This window comes from Dasypus novemcinctus, chromosome X (assembly GCF_030445035.2).
Source record: "Dasypus novemcinctus isolate mDasNov1 chromosome X, mDasNov1.1.hap2, whole genome shotgun sequence".
NCBI lineage: Eukaryota > Metazoa > Chordata > Mammalia > Cingulata > Dasypodidae > Dasypus > Dasypus novemcinctus.
In genome coordinates, this window is record NC_080704.1 from 106,886,141 (window position 1) to 106,902,080 (window position 15,940).

Sequence of the window (15,940 nt, forward strand, 5' to 3'; positions counted from 1 at the left end):
CTCAGACCCTGCATAATTTAAAAAATTCTTTTCTCTATCTTTTCTTTTGACTATGATTTCAGTTGTCCTTATTTCTGGTTTGCTGATTCTTTTCTTTGCCTATTCATATCTGCTGTTTGTTTACCTCTAATGTATTCTTTTGGAAAATTTTTGAAATGTTTTCCGTTTATTAGAGAGATTTTGGGTTTAAAGAACAATCATCCATAAAATATAGGATTCACCCCCAGTAACACGTTGCATTGGTGTGGAAGATTTGTGACAATTGATGATAGCACATTTTTATAATTGTACTATTAATTAAAATCCATGGTTTAATTTAGGGTTCACTGTGTAGTGTAGTACCAAGGATTTTTAAAATAATTTTTATTCTATTACCATATATACAATCTAAGATTTCCCCCATTTATCATAGTCAGATAGATATTTCAGTGCTGTTAATTACATTTACAGGGAAACGGACTTGGCCCAGTGGTTAGGGCGTCCGTCTACCACATGGGAGGTCTGCGGTTCAAACCCCGGGCCTCCTTGGCCCATGTGGAGCTGGCCCATGCGCAGTGCTGATGCGCGCAAGGAGTGCCGTGCCACGTAGGGGTGTCCCCCGCGTAGGGGAGCCCCACGCACAAGGAGTGTGCCAGGAAGGAGAGCCGCCCAGCGCGAAAAAAAGTGCAGCCTGCCCAGGAATGGCGCCACCCACACTTCCCGTGCCGCTGACGACAACAGAAGCGGACAAAGAAACAAGACGCAGCAAATAGACACAGAGAACAGACAACCGGGGGAGAGGGGGAATTAAATAAATAAATAAATCTTTTTTAAAAAATTACATTTACAATCTTGTCATACCATCACCAATGTCCGTTATCAAAACATTTCTGTAGTTTGAAATAGGAACCTGTATATTTTAACTTTTCATTTCCTATCCCCACCTGTCCCTTGATAACCTATATTCTAGATTCTGACTCTTTGAGTATGCTTATTCTAATTGTTTCAAATCAGTGATATCATACAATATTTGTTTAGCTTATCTAACTCAACATGTTATCTTTAAGGTTCATCCATGTTGTTGCTTGTATAAGGACTTCATTCCTTTCTTCAGCTGAATAATATTCCACTGTATGTATGTAACAAATTTTATTTATCCATTCATTGTTTGATGGATCCTTGGGTTGCTTCTACATTTTGGCTATTTTATTTTATTTTATTTTTGTCTTTATTTTTTTAATATTATATTCAAAATATATGAGGTCCCCATATATCTCCCTCCCCGCTCACCCCACTCCTCCCCCCATAGCAACAATCTCCTCCATCACCATGAGACATTCATTGCATTTGGTGAATACATCTCTGAGCACCGCTGCACATCATGGTCAATGGTCCACATCATAGCCCACACTCTCCCACATTCCACCCAGTGGGCCATGGGAGGACATACAATGTCCGGTAACTGTCCCTGCAGCATAACCCAGGACAACTCCAAGTCATTTTGGCAATTTTAAATAATACTGCTGTGAATATCGGTATGCAAATATCTGTTTGAGCTCTTGCTATCAATTCTTTTGGGTATATACCTAGCAGTGGGATTGCCTGGTCATATGGTATTTCTTTTTACTTTTTTAAATTTTTTTAAAAGTTTAATTAAATTTTAAATTATCCTTTTAAAAAGTTAATAGATCACACAAAACATTACATTAAAAATATAATAGTTTCCCATATACCCCACACATCCCCATCCAACTCTTCCCACATCAACAACCTCTTTCATCATTGTGGCACATTCATTGCATTTGGTGAATACATACTGGAGCACTGCTGCACCGCATTGATTATAGTTTACATTGTAGTTTCCACTCTCCCCCCATCCATTCAGTGGGTTATGGCAGGCTATATAATGTCCAGCATCTGTCCTTGCAACATCATTTAGGACAACTCCAAGTCCCATAAAGGCCCCCACATCACATCTTTTTCCCTCTCCCTAACCTCAGCAACTACCATGGCCACTTTCTCCACATCAATGCTACAATTTCTTCCATTACTAGTCACAATAGATCTATAGTAGAATATCATTAAGTCCACACTAATCCATATTTTATTCCTCCATCCTGTGGACCCCGAGATGGTGATGTCCACTCCAGCTCTAAATTGAGAGGGGGCTTAGATCCCACTTGGGTGATTGACACAATTAACATGCTTGCAGGTGTAGGCACTCTTGGTTCCCTGGTATGGTGGTTGACCATCTTCACCTCCCTGTTAGCTGACCCGGGTAAGCCCAACAAACCACAGAGTAGGAGTTGAAACTCTGCTGAGGCTCATGGCCCAGGTAGCACATGGACAGTCCAGAGATTCAAGTCTCCTGAGTATACGCCAACCCTAGCACCAACCACATGTTCAGTAAAAGTGACAGAAGGTGTATGTGTAGAAAGGTCGCATCTGAGTCCAACTCCATAATACTAAGGAGTACAAATTCCAAAGTAGGGCCCACTGACATGGCACTGAACTCCAGAGCCATCTGCCATGCCCACAGAACCTGTGGGTCTCTGTAGCCCTCAGGAGCACCAGTACCTGGGTTTGTATCTACTTTGGTTGTCTCTGGGGTCCTGCTAAGGCGTGTATAAGTGCGACCCCTCTGATGATCTCCCGACTCTTTTTTGAAGATTCTTAGCCATATAAACTCATTTGTCGTTTCCATTTTCCCTTTTTAGTCAAGATCAAAAAGCAGCTTTTAACACATGATCCTACATGTAGGCTGAGATATTCTGCTGGTATCAGTTGACCGTTTTATTCAAGGTCTCTTCCTAGTTGCATCACCAGTTAGTGATTGGTAGTAGTCCCTCAGCATCAAGGAGGCTAATCCCCAGGAGTCATGTCCCATCAATGACACCAAACAGCAGTGCTCCTCCCCTGGCATAGATGAACACCTCTGTAATCCAAAATTTCTTCAAAAATGAAACCTAATATATTGCCAAATTTAATTAGTAAGAATATGAAATAGTAACGATAGGTTTAAAGATTAGATAGTATACATAATAAGTTAGAAAAACTAAAATAAAGCACAAAATAAATTGGGGTTTTAAAAAATGAAAAATATTATAAAATTTTTTTTGACATTTTGCCTTTCATCACTGTAATAGGTGTTGCCCTGTATGTACAGTGCCATGGGAATCTCTTCCGTTTCTGCCTCTGTGTCTCCATCATTTTGTTTTCTTAAAAATTTATTATGTCTTCAAAAAAATTTTAGGTCACAGTAAAGTCACATGTAGAATATAGGGGACTCCCATATGCCCAACATCAAACCATTTTCCCCCATCCCCAGCAATGATCTTTTTACATGCAGATGTTACCTTTGCTACAACTGATATACAGATATTGAAACATAGCTAATTACCATGGTTCCATCATGGTTTATATTTTAGACTGTATGCTTCTATAAATTTTTGGTTACATTGTGGTTTACATTATGGCTTACATTTTAGACTATACATTTTTATAAATTTTTGGTTAAATTGAACATGGCCTGTACCCATCATTGTACAATTTTGTGGAACACTTCTATTGTCTCCCAGTTACTTCTCTTCCATCTATTCTATTCCTCTCTCCCTCCCCTTGCGGCCCACAGTGAATAACCAAGCTTCACTGCTTGAAGGACCAGATTGATAGATACTTGCAGCAATGCTGAGGGCTTGACACACTAGACTGTCCTCCCCCATTGGGAGCCACCCATGCTCTCAAGAGACACTCTCCCCTCTGTTTGAGAACATCAGGCCTCCCCAGGATGGGGGTACAACACCGTCCTGCTCATTGTATGTGTCTCTGCACATTGATATAACACACTGTGATAAGATGAGCACACACACACTCCTTAGAAGCCTACCCCAGGTGCACTCTGTGCCAGATGACCCCCGTCAATCACCTTAAAACAGTAATCCTTGCTTATTATATTTTCTAAAGAGCTTTCTCAACATTATAGGTTCAACCACATACCTGACAATCTCCTGTGTTCATCTGCCCCCCCCAACCCTCCCCCCGATTCCCTGGACCATCTACTCATCTTCCCAACCCTAGCACCCCCTCAAGCCTACAAAGCCCAACCCAATAGTATCCCTATGCCCCCGTCTTATCACTTCACTGCATAACAACTTACCTCCACATTATCATAGATTTTGCCTGTGTAGGAGTTGGTTCATAAGCTTCCTCTCCACCCTTATTTCCTGTAAACCTTATGGTACTCTTTATTTCTGTGGAGTCAGTGGTAATATCCCTTTTTCACTTCTTATTTTGTGTTTTTGCATCTTCTCTCTCTTTTTTTTCATTTTTAATCTAGCTAAAAGCTTGTCAATTTTATTGATCTTCTCAAAGAACCAGCTTTTAGTTTTGTTTATTTTTTCTAGTGCTTTCTCATTTTCTATTTCATTTAGTTCTTCTCTGATCTTTGTTATTTCTTTGATTCCTTTTCCTTTGGGGTTAGTTTGTTGTTTTATAACTAATTCCTCCAAGCATGCACTTAGGTCTTCAATTTTAGCTCTTCTTTTTTGATATATGAATTTATGGCTATGAATTTCCCTCTCAGTACAGCTTTTGCTGCATACCATAAGGTTTGATATTGTGTTGTCATTTTCATTAATTTCAAGGTAGTTACTGATTTCTTTTGAGATTTCCTCCTTGATCCACTGTCTAATAGTGTGTTGTTTAACTACCATATCTTTGTTCCTAATGTGTTTCTCTGGTCTTGCAGATTTCCAGCTTCATTCCACTGTGGCCAGAGAAATTATTTTGTATGATTTCAGTCTTTCTGAATCTATTGAGACTTCCTCTGTGGTCTAGAACGTGGTTTATCTTGGAGAATGATCCATGTGCACTTGAGAGGAATGCTATATTTGGGTAGTAGCGTTCTGTATATGTCTATTAGGTCCAGCTCCTCTAATACATTGTTCAAAGTCTTTGTTTCTTTATTGATTCTCTGTTTAGATATTCTGTCTGCTCATGATAATGGTGTATTAAGTCCCCCACTATAACTGTAGAGGCATCTAATCCTCCAATTGGTTTTTTGAGAATTTGCCTCACGTATTTTGTGGCACCCTGCTTAGCTGTATAAAGGTTTATGATTGTTCTTTCTTCTTGAAAGATTACCCCTTTTACTAAGTGTCCACTTAGTAAACACTTTTACAAAGTGTCCATCTTTGTCCCTTACAATAGTTTTGCATTTAAAGTCTATTTTGTCTGATATTAGTATAGATACTCCTGCCCTTTTTGTTTATTCATTGTTTATAAGACTGATTTCCAGGAGTTCACTTTCAACCTCCTTGAATCCTTGGGCCTAAGGCGGGTTTCATGTAGACAGTATATAGATGGGTCATAGGTCCTTATCTATTCTCCCAATCTGTGTCTCTTGACTGGTGAGTTTAATCCATTAATATTCATTGTTATTATTCTCAAGGAATTACTTACATTAGCCATATTTTCTTTGGATTGGTGTTTGTCATATTTTGTTTGATTTTCATTTTCTGTTTTTGTTTTTTTAGTTGTTCTTACACTCTCCTCCAACTCTGTCTCTCCTGCTTTTTCTTTCTTCCTGCAGAACTCCCTCAAGTATTTCTTAAAGAGCATGTTTCTTGTTGGCATACTCTCTTAGTTTCTCTTTATCTGTGAATATTTTGAACTCTCCATCATTTTTGAATGCCAACTTTCTGGATAGAGTATTCTTGGCTGGACATTTTTTTCTTTTATTACCTTGATTATGTCATACCCCTGCCTTCTTGCCTCCATTTTTTCAGGTAAGATAGCAGCACTTAATCTTATTGAGGTTCCCCTGTATGTGATGGTTTTCTTTTCCCTTGCTGCCTTCAGCATTTTCTCTTCGTCTCAAGCATTAGATAATTTGACAAGTATATTTCTTGGGACAGGCCTATTGGGATTTATACTGTTTGGGGGGGGGGTGTTACATTTCCTGGACATGTACGTTCATCTCCCTCAATAGGTTTAGGAAGTTTTCAGCCATTATTTCCTCCAACATCCCTTCTTTCCCTTTTCCTTTCTCTTCTCCTGGGATGCTTCTAATGCATTTTTTTGTGCATTTTGTGTTGTCATTCAAATCCCTAAGTCCCTGCTGTATTTTTTTCTATCTTTTTATCCATCAATTCTACTATCTATTTGATTTCAGATGTGCTGTCTTCCACATTACTAGTTCTTTCCTCTGCCTCTTCAAATCTGCTCTTAATTGCTGAGAGTGTATTTTTGATTTCTTGGATTGTGCAATTCATCACTATCATATCCGGTTATCTTTTTGTGTACATTTACAATTTCTTCAGTATGCTCTCCAAGTGTTTTCTTAATATCCTTGATATTTTCCCTCACTTCATTAAGTTGATCCAGATATTTGTTTGGGGAGCTTTGATTAGTTTCTCAATGTTCTGCTCCTCTTCCTGGTTTTTAGTTTGTTCATTGGACTGGGACGTTTTCCTGATTATTGGTATGGTTTGTAATTTGTTGTTGTTGTTTGATCATCATTTTATCTTGATGGGTTTGTTCAGTTGATTAGCTTCTCTGTCTTGTCTCAGCTTTTATTTAGTGCCAGTTTTTGTGTGTATGCTATGTGTTCCCTTTGACACTTTGTTCTTCTTATTCTATTTCCTTGTTGTTGTCTAAATTCCCTTGAAGGAAAAAGATTAGTTACAGGGGAAGCAGAAGAGGTAACAAAAGAAAAGGTATATAGCAAATGTTAGCAGAAGAACTGTGTAAGTCCTAGGTGAATGATATTAAACTCATGTAAGCAGCACAGAGTTATAGGAATAAAAAAGTGAAGTACCTACAATGAAATGGGAAACTGAATATGGAGAAGAATATAGTATTAATTAAAGGGCCAGCATGGTGAATCAAGAAGTAAAGAGAAAAGAAAGAACAATATCAGATAGAGTTAATAAAAGATTGAAAACAGAATAGAAGTGTTAGAAATAAAAAGTCAGAAAAAGTGTGGGCTAAACAAAGAGAAGTGGAATATAAGAGAAACAACAGAAGGTGGGAGATAGAAAGATGTAGGAAAGAAAAGAGATAGCTTTGGTAGCCAAAATCAGGACATACAGAAAAGAGATCGAGGAAGAGGAAACACAGCAAATAGGAAACAAGCTGGCAGCAACAAATTGGGGAAAAAATAAAACAAAGAAGAGGGGGATAAAGAAGAAGGAAGAAAACAAAAAACAAAGAAACCCACAAGCAAGGAGTCAACCAAACATTAAGAAAAACTCACCACAGAAAATAATGACTGTCAGTCTCTTTGAGAGAGAGCACCCAGACCTTGCTAGGAACCCTAAATATGCTCTTGGAAGCTTATTAAGCACTTCTGACTGTCTCCCTCCCTTAGGTGTGTTACACAGGACTAGTTAATTGCCTGATTCCACCTTCTCCCAGACCAATTTTCCTTATCCCAGGAGGTTAAGTAAATCAGGCTGCCTCAGTAGATTTGCCTTTCTCCTTTTCCTGGTTTCTACTCAAGCCAGCTGGTGTGCTCCTCAAAGCTCAAAAAAGGGGGTCCAGACAATTGATCCCATACATGTGAGACCCCTCTTCACCTTTCACCAGAACCCTCCCAGTCTCAGAGATTGTCTCCTCCAGCTGTGTGATTGGCAAGGTTAGGAAGAATGCCATGGCTTGCTGACCTGAGGGATGGCCTTAGCCATCCCACAGCTCCAGCCTCAAGCACCAAAAATTCAGTTTTAACTTGAGCAATCACTCATTTTGTCACACTCTCTCCAGATTGATGTCCTGAAGCCTCCTGCTTTGTGGGTTCAAAAAAACAGCTCATTCAGGCAGGATTTTGTCCCCACTCGCCTGTTTTTTTTTAGGAGAGATGATGTGGGTGCATTTACTCTGATACCATCTTGTCCCTCCTTCCGTCATTGTTATTTTAGGAGGCACCAGGGATCAAACCCAGGACCTCCCAATTTGGAAGCAGGTGCTCAACCACTTGAGCCACATCAACTCCCACCCTGTCCCTTCCCTATCTCTGAGATGACTCCTTTGTCTGTTTGCTGTTGTGTCTGCTCGTTGTCTGCTCATCTTCTTTAGAAGGCACTGGGAACCAAACCTGGAATTTCCCATATGGGAGGTGGGTGCCCAACTGCTTGAACTACATTTACTCCCCCCACACTACTTTTTTTCCTTCCCCTCCCCTCCCCTTCCCTTGCCCTGCTGCTTTTGCTGTCTGTGTCCATTTGCTGTGCGATCTTCTGTATATATTTCTCTTTTTGTCTTCTCTTCTAGGATTCACCGGGATTAAATTATGGGGACCTCTGATGTGGAGAGAGGTTCCCTGTCAATTGTGCCACCTCAGGTCCTGGACTCTGTTGTGCTTCAACCTTGACTCTCCCCTTCATCTCTCTTTTGTTGCTTCATAATCTTGCTGCGTGACTCATCTGTGTGGGCACTGCTCACCGCATGGGCACTTGGCTCATCATGTGGGCACTTAGCTCACCACATGGGCACCATATGGGCACTCAGCTCTCTGCATGGATACTTGGCTCACCACACGGGCACTTGGCTCGCCATTTGGATACTGGCTTACCACATAGGCATGCTTTCTTTTCTTCTTTTTCACTAGGAAGTTCCAGGAATCAAACCCTCGTCCTCCCATATAGGGGACGGAGTCCTTATCACTTGAGCCATATCTGCTTCCCTACCTAACAGCTTTTAAGTAGTCTTTTTCTTGATTCGATACTTACCCAGTTACTGCAACCCTTCAGTGTTTTCCAGAAGTGTGAGAAAGATAGTGATGTCAATTTTTGCTAGTTATTTAAAGATTTTGTAAGACAGAGGCCTGGAGAGTCTCACTCCACTATCTTTTTGTTCTCACTCCCTGGAGGGTCTTATATAGTGTTTTGACAGTTTCCTTAAATGCCTGAAATCAATAAAATAAAATTTCTAAAAAGAAAGAGAAAGGGAAAAATAGCCTCTCAGTCTTTGCAGACTGGCTCTGTGTTGAAGCTCTCCTTCACTGTTTGGCCAAGCTGCTTACAATTCAGCCTTACCCTTCAATTACTATTTTCCTTAAGCCTAAAGGTCAACCAGGAGTGAAAGCTTAGGGTCTTCTTAGGCCTTTTGAGCATGCCTCCAGGGCCAGTTGTATATGTGGCCTTCTCAATACCCCACTATATAGGGGAGGTTTGAAAAGCCCTTATTCTACCACATAATCTCCTTCCCTAACCACTTCCTTCCCAGACTTTTCAGTTTGTTTATTGCTTGTCTCTACTATTATGCCTTGCTCCAGGCTTCTGCAGCCAATACTGTTGCCTTTAAATGCTGTTGGCAAAAGCTACCTGGGAAACCCCTACAACCGTGGGAATTCTCTGAATTAGGTGAAACAATGGCAAACCCTTGTGCCAGTCCTTGAGGGAACTGCCAGAGTTCTGATAAAATTAATTCTGACATATTTTTCAGTTTACTCACTGTTTATGTGCAGGGACAGACTTTTGCAGTTCTCTACTATACCATTTTCTCTGATATCACTCAAACATGGGAATCTTTTGTATCAGCAAATTGTCCATCTCTCTATTTTTACTTGAACAGAGAATCATCAGTAGAAGGAAACTATGTCTGGTCACTCTGGCCTTTACATTGACCTGGTCTTGGCTCTCATCCCCAGCATTTTCATAGGAGGAAACTTTATTTTAAATAAGAGAGACATTAAAATGTCCAGCAGCAGTCCTATTAAAGCAGGTACAGCAATCTTTTGATTTCTTTAAAATTAGATTACTTAGCTTTTCTTCTTGCTTTTATTTCCATTAGCACATTTTGTTCCTTGTACTTTCTGTATTTTCTGAATGTTTTATATTCAACACATAGGTTAATTTTATAATCAGATAAAATCAAGCTATTTCAAAAACAGATAAACATCATTTCATAAATAGAATAATAGATTTATGAATGTGATAGGAAAAATCCAATCTCATTACTGAAAATTCATAAAGAAGAGTCAAAATTTTAAATTGTCTTTTCATTTAAAAATATAGATAGTGGTGGTATTAATTAATTATATCATGATGCTCTAGAATTGATAGACTAATTTTTTTTCTTCCTTTAGGTTATATTGGTCATGCTTTAGTGAAAGGATGGTTCTGGTGGGTTGGATTCATAGTGAGTATTATTCATTTAATTGCTACCTAAGCACAGAGACAGTAATAAAAGGATATCTATTTTTTTCCTGAGAAATCTCGATAATGACTAGTAGGCATAGATATGCATATTACACTGAGACTGCAGCTTAAGCCTGCACACTGGCTTTTATTTACAATCTATTGGGATTATATATAACTCAATGCTCACATATAAAAACAAATTTGTTCTTTTTCATGGATCACATTCAGGTGAAGAATAACCCAACATGAATTCAGAGTTCTCTTTTTCTAAGATATTTTCAGTAAAATCTCATTACCTGCCATAATTAAAGCATATTCACATATACAGACATATTTACATATACATTGATATATATTTACTCACTCTTCTATAATAAAAAGTTTCCTCAAGAGTATATGTCTGTTTCCAATCTATTTTCTAATCAGTTTTTCTATTGCTAAGTCAAGAACAAATTTAATCTCGGTTCCTGTTACCTTGGCCTAGAGCAAGGGTTCTTAATTAGGGGTCTATGAGCTTGAATTGAAATTCAAAAAAACATTGTTCTTGTGGAGATGTGCAGGTGTGGGTGTGATATATTTATTAAATAATACAGTACAGTGTGGACTTAGTAAGGGGTCTGTGGTTTTCACCTGACTGGCAAAGAGGTGCATAGAACAAAAAAGGTTAAGCACCCCTGGCCTAGAGTCACAGTTGAGTCCCACTGCTCATGGTCTACACTGAAGGAAAGCAACTTTCCTTGGAAAATTGTGTTTTTTTTCCTTATCCATTCTGCCAATCTGTGTCTTTTTATTGGAGAGTTTAATCCATTAGCATTCACTGTTTTGTTTTGTTTATATTTTTACTGTCTTTTTTTAAAAAAGATACATAGATCACACAAAATGTTACATTAAATAATATGGAAAGGGAAGCGGATGTGGCTTAACAGATAGAGTCCACCTACCATATAGGAGGTCCAAGGGTTCGATATCCAGGGCCTCCAGGCTTGTGTAGTGAGTTGGCCCACACAGAGTGCTGCTGCACACAAGGAGTGCCGACCCATGCGGGGATGCCCCTGTGTAAGAGTGCCATGCTGCCACCCCTCCCTCCCACCCCGGCATGCAAGGAAAGCTGCCCTGAGTGAAACTGCAGTCCACCAAAGAGTGATGCCACACACACGGACAGCTGACTACAGCAAGATGATGCAACAAAAAGAGACACAGATCCCCAGTGCTGCCTGATGAGAATACAAGCAGACACAGAAGAACACACAGCGAATGGACACAGAGCAGACAACGGAGGGAATAAATAAATCTTTACAAATATATATGGAAAATTATTGAAACAAGGAAAGCATCCCAGGAACAAATAAGAAAGAGATGAAGAGAAAGTTGATGTCAGCTACTAGAAACTGGGACCTTTATGAGTCTTTCAATAAAATGCTGTCTTTTTGGTCTTCTCTTTTGACAAAAGTAATGTGTTCTTAATCATAGTGAAATAAAATTAAATATTTATCTGCTGCTCATTTCTCTGGGAAACGTGATACATTTGCTACTTATTTACAAGTCATTTATGCACATTTACTGATACTATGATTATTGGGTCATCATTTTCTAGAAGAACACTGTCCAAAAAATACCACCAACATAAAACTATCAACGTTTGCTCACTGGACCAATGATATAAACTATTAGGGCATCAGTAAATACTTTCATGCTTTATAGAAGCTGTGGAATATATTTAAATTTGAAAGTAAGATTAAACTAGAATTGTGTGAAAATTCAGAATTTATGCAGCACAAGTATATGGATAAGAGCTTTTGATTCTTTACATGTGCTGAACTTAACAATAAGAACTCTATGGTAGAAGGACTGAGGGAGATGGCAGAGTAGGGAGGTCCAGGATTCAGTCCTTCCACTAGAACATCTATTAAACAGGCAGAAAATGTCTGAAATAACTATTTTTACACTCCAGAGGCCAAAAGAACACTGAACAGCAGGGAAGGGCAAAGGGAGGAGGCTGATAAATTATGGTAAAAAACAGTAAATTGTTCTCTTTGCACAGCAGCTACTGGTGCCCACTCTCAAAACAGGCTGCTCTGTAGGGTCCAACAACTGGTTAGCTCACTGGTGACAGAAAGGAACATAAAAATCCTCTTCTCCAAGATGGACGTGGGCACAGTCAATCACTGATCACAGCTTCTTTTTTTCAACTGAGGTTTATCTTTCATACATGAACATACATAAACAGTAAGTATATAGGATAAGTTGTGAACTTAAAAAATAAACATGCACGTCATCATTCAGGGCTCCCATACATTACCACCAACACCTTGCATTGTTGTGAAACAATTATTACAAACTATGAAAGAGCATCGTCAAAACATTACTTACTATAGCCAATATCTTATATTTGGCGTATTTTTCCCCAAACCCACCTGGATTAGCCAGATGATCACAGCTTTTGATTAGCAAATTTAGATCACAGGGGTTCCAGCTCTGAGGACAACCATTGTTTCAACCATCCCCAGACAAGGGTTGTAGCCACCATTGCTTCATACCACCCTGGACAGGGATGGTGGTTATGGAGACTGAAAGACACTGTGCTTCCTCAGGCCTGTGGAATATAGTTACTTGAAAGACTGCATTTGCTTGGCAGGCCAAAAAAGCTCAGCTCTGGGCAAACATGCAAAGAGCTCTTGGCACCCTTCCTGATGCCCTCTTTGGGGCACTGTGGAGCCAGTCTGTACCCCCTTGTGGGTCCCTGTTCCTCTCTTGGCTGGGAAAGGCTGATTTGGGCAAGCCCTCTCTGGTGTATCCCTCCTCCTAGAATTTTCCCTCCAGGCCAGCTTGTGACAATGAAAGGAGTGTAAGAAACTATAAAGGTGGAAACTCTAGGGCAATGGCTTGCCTGCTAAACACCCAAGAGAGTGAGTTCTGTATGCTGTAAAAAAGAGGACAGTCAAACTCCTATACACAGGGAAACTTCAAAACAACTAACAAGCAAAAGATCAGGACAAGACAGAGGCCCAGAAAGACAGAGAAAACCTGCACATTTTATTTACCTTGGGCAGACCTTCCTGATAGGGCTGAGAAACAACATAAAAATATGTCTTATCACCAGCTGGTTACAAAATCCAGATGCAGACATCTAAGGGAATAAATCCCAGAGTTAACATTTAAAATTTTAAGATGTACAGTGGGCAAGCAAAGAGTACAAAACAAATGGAAAATGATGGCTCATCCAAATGAAGAGGTTAAAAATCCAGAAAACTACCAGGTCAGATGGCCCCTCTTTGGAAATGGTGTTTATGTGTGATGAATCTGGACTCAGATGGGATCTCCCTTCATAAGACTTTCATGCTAATGTGCTGGAGGTGCAGTTAATGTTGGGGTTTAAGATATATTTAGGGGATTTGAATCTCTGGACTGACAATGTGATAGCCAGGTCCTGAGCCTCAACAGACTCCAGCACCTACAATCTGTTTTATTGGACTTACCACACTCAGCTAAGATGGAGTTGAAGAAGGACAACCACCACACCATGGAGCCTAGAGTGATTACAACTGAAAGTGGGAGGATTGCATCCAGCATCCATGTGGAATCTGAGCCTCCTCTTGACATAGAGGCGCAATGGACACAACCAATCCAATGTCCACATAGAAGAGGTGGCATTGGATTGGGAAAAGTGGACATGGTGGCTGATGGGTATGGGGAAAGGCAGGAAGAGATGAGAGGTGGAGGCGTCTTTGGGACATGGAGCTGCCCTGGATGGTGCTTCAGAGGCAATCACCGGACATTGTATATCCTCACAGGGCCGAGTATGGGCCATGATGTGGACCATTGACTATGAGGTGCAGAGGTGCCCAAAGATGTACTTACCAAATCCAATGGATGTGTCATGATGATGGGAGGGAGTGTTGCTGGGGGGGTGGAGAGGTGGGGTGGGGGGGTGGGGTTGAATGGGACCTCACATATATATTTTTAATGTAATATTATTACAAAGTCAATAAAATTAAAAAAAATCCAGAAAACACCAACAAAGAAGATGAAAATGTGAACATACCAAACAAAGCCTTTACAAAAATGATCATGAAAATGCTCAAGGAGATGAATGAAAGTGCAGAGAAAGAACTAAAGGATAACGGGGGAAAATGAATGTACAATATGAGAGTCAAAGCAAAGAGATAGGAATTTTAAAAAGGAACCAAACAGAACTACTATAGTTGAAGATTGCAATAATTGAAATGGAAAAACAAATTGCACTGGATGGTTTCAAGAGCAGATTGGAGTTGGTAGAAGAAAGAACCAGTGAACTAAAAAACAAGACAACTGAAATGAGCCAGGCTGAGAATAGGAACTAAAAAAGAATTAGAAAAAGAGAAACTAGCCTAAGACAACTCTAGGACACCATTAAGCATACTAATATATGCATTATGGGATTCCCAGAAGTAGAAGTAACAGAGAAAGGGGCAGAAGGAATATTCAAAGAAATAATGACAGAGAACTTCCCAAACTTAGCAAAATATGTGAATATGTACATCCAAGAAGCTCAGTGAGCCCCAAACAGTATAAACATGAAGAAAAAGTACATCCCACTATATACTGGTCACACTATTGAATAGAAAGGAAAAGGAGAGAGTTCTGAATGATGCAATAGAAAAGCAGTGTGCTATGTATAAGGGAATTCTAATTATATTGGGTACCATCTCTCATCAGAAACCATGGAAGTAAAAAGGTCATGGGGTGAAATACTTAAATGAAAGAAACTGTCAACCAAGAATTTTATATCTGCCAAGACACTCTTTCACAACTTAGGGTGAGATTAATACAGTTCCAAATAAACAAAAGCTGTGAGAGTTCATCACAACTAGATCTGCCCTACAAGCAATGCTAAAGGGAGTTTTTCCATCTGAAATGAAATGACAGTAGATAATGATTCAAAACACTATAAAGAAATAAAGACCCCCTGTAAAGGTAACCATTTGGATAATTATAAATACCAGTAATATTCAGGTGCATTGTTTGATATGTAAAACCACTTGTTAATTCCTACCAATGCTAAAATGTAAATTCATATAAAATAAGAATAAATCTATGGTTTTAGACATAAATTTAAAAGATATAACTGATAACAAGTACAAAAAAGGTGGGGGGTCAGAGGAGTATAGGAAAACTATATGAGTATGCCATTGAGGTTAAGTTGTTATCAAAACAAATAAGATTGTTATATATTTAGCATGTTAAATTTTAAGCTCATGGTAACCACAAGGAAAAGAGAAAGAAAAGAGATTGGAAACACACAAAAAAGTCAAATAAGTATAAAAGGCATTAATGGAAGAATCAAGGCCAAAAAAGTTATAATGCAAACAAAGGATAAATAGCAAAATAGCAGAAGAATGTCCTGCATTAGCAGTAGTGAATTTAAATGTAAATGGACTAAACACTTCAGTGAAAAGGCAGAGATTGGCAGGATAGATAAAACAGAATGTCCCAACTATATGCTCTCTGCCAGAGACTCACCTTAAATTCAAAGATACAAGTAGATTTAAAGAGAAAGAATGGAAAAAGTATATGCCATGTAAGTAGTAACCAAAAGAGAGCACGTGCAGCATACTAATATAAGATACAATACACTTTAAGTAAAAAAGAATATTTGGGAAACATGTGGCTCAACCAATTGGGCTCCCATCTACCATATGGGAGGTGCAGGGTTTGATACCCAGGGCCTCCTGGTGAGGGCAAACTGGCCAACATGTCAAGCTGGCCCACTTGGAGGACCAGCCCATGCAGGAATGTCACCCACACAGGAGTGCCGGCTGACATGGAGAGCTGGTGCAGCAAGA